The sequence below is a fragment of the Macaca fascicularis genome, chromosome 3 (assembly GCF_037993035.2).
Source record: "Macaca fascicularis isolate 582-1 chromosome 3, T2T-MFA8v1.1".
Classification (NCBI taxonomy): Eukaryota; Metazoa; Chordata; class Mammalia; order Primates; family Cercopithecidae; genus Macaca; species Macaca fascicularis.
Window position 1 is genome coordinate 55,296,356 of NC_088377.1, and position 2,146 is coordinate 55,298,501.

At 38.1% G+C, this 2,146-nt stretch overlaps 1 pseudogene; it reads left to right on the forward strand.

The window, feature by feature from the left end:
* The first annotated feature begins 1,094 nt into the window (after nt 1-1,094).
* LOC102136956 (large ribosomal subunit protein eL21-like) lies at nt 1,095-1,916 on the forward strand (annotated as a pseudogene).
* Nucleotides 1,917-2,146: the final 230 nt, after the last annotated feature.

A 2,146-nucleotide genomic window follows, 5' to 3' on the forward strand; every position in this document is an offset into this window, starting at 1 on the left:
TTTTGGTATTTTGTATCTATCAAGACTTTGGCAATTTAATCTACATTGTTAAATTTATTGGCATAAGGTTGTCCATAACAATCCTTTATTTTCCTTTTTATGTTGTATGATCTATAGTGACAACAGAACACATATATTTTAATAAATATATATGTTTTAACATATATTTTTAACATATATATTTTTAGCATATGATTTTAACATATATTTTAATAAATATATGTTTTAACACTTTTTTCTTTTTCTTTTTTTTTTTTTTGAGACGGAGTCTCGCTCTGTCAGCCAGGCTGGAGTGCAGTGGCCGGATCTCAGCTCACTGCAAGCTCCGCCTCCCGGGTTTATGCCATTCTCCCGCCTCAGCCTCCGGAGTAGCTGGGACTACAGGCGCCCGCCACCTCGCCCGGCTATTTTTTTGTATTTTTTAGTAGAGACGGGGTTTCACCATGTTAGCCAGGATGGTTTCGATCTCCTGACCTCGTGATCCGCCCGTCTCGGCCTCCCAAAGTGCTGGGACTACAGGCTTGAGAAACCGCGCCCGGCCAACACATATTTTAATAAATATATGTTTTAACACATATTTTAATAAATATATGTTTTAACACATATTTTAATAAATATGTTTTTAATAAATATATATTTAAAATAAATATATATTATATAAATATATATTTTAAAATAAATATATTTTAATAAATATGTATATAGTTTTTACAAAATACATTTATACATATGTATTTTGTTTGTCAGCTACCCAGTTTAGGGTATTTTGTTGCAGCAGTCCAAAAGGATTAAGACAGTATATCTACATTCTTCCGTCATAATAGAGATACTAACCTTCTCCTCACCAAGTTTTAGCAAATGTAGTTCAGCAATACATAAAAGGATGATAAACGTTGACCAAGAAGTGTGTCTGTCAGGAATGAAGGTTGGTATAATATATAAAAATGAATCAATGCAATCCACAGAATCAATAGAATAAAGAAAGAAGAGGACATTTTAATTGATGCACAGAAAGCATTTGAAAACATAAAAACTCCCAGAAAACTAGAAATAGCCTTTTGGCCAGAACCACTATCTTCCAGTAATTCACCAAAATGACGAAAGCAAAGGGAAAGTGGAGAAGCACCCGATATAAGTTCTCTAGGCTTTTTAGAAAACGTGGAGTCGCTCCTTTGGCCACGTATTTGCGAATCTGTAAGAAAGGTGACATTGTAGACATCGAGGGAACGGGTACTGTTCAAAAACGAAGCCCCACAAGTGTTATCATGGCGAAACTGGAAGAGTCTACAGTGTTCCCCAGCACGCTGCTGGCGTTCTTGTAAACAAACAAGTTAAGGGCAAGATTTTTGCCAAGAGAATTAATGTGTGTATTGAGCATCTTGAGCACTCTAAGAGCCAAGATAGCTTACTGAAAGGCGTGAAGGAAAATGATCAGAAAAAAGAAAAAAGCCAGCCGAGCTCAGTTGCTCACACCTGTAATCCCAGCACTTTGGGAGGCCGAGGCGGGCGGATCACTTCAGGTTGGGAGTTCGAAATCAGCCTGACCAACATGGAGAAAGCCGGTTCCTACTAAAAATACAAAAAAATTAGCCATGCATGGTGGTGTGTGCCTGTAATCCCATTTACTCGGGAGGCTGAGGCAGGAGAATCACTTGAACCCAGGAGGCGGAGGTTGCCGTTGAACTGAGATGGTGCCATTGCACTCCAGCCTGGGATACAGAGCGAGACTCCGTCTCAAAAAGAAAAAAGAAAGAAGCCAAAGAGAAACGTACCTGGGTTCAACTGAAGCACCACCCTGCTTCACCCAGAGAAGCACACTTTGTGTGAACCATGGGAAGAAGCTTGAACTGCTGGAACCTATTGCCTATGAATTCATGGCATATTCAGTGGAAAAAAAAAAGACTTACGGGCTGTAAAAATGTTTCTATTCATTGAGTAGAAGTGTGGTGTCCTCGGTCCTCTCCCTCAAAGAAAAATTTAAACCAAATTTTAATAGAGTCCTAATTCATTATGTAATGTCTTTACTATCCAGATGTAATGTATTTCTTATTGAAAGATGTGAGGGACCTTATTGTGCAACAAATTACTCAATTGCTTAGAAAACGGCCAGATGTTATTTATGAAATAGTTGTACCGGTTTGAAGAC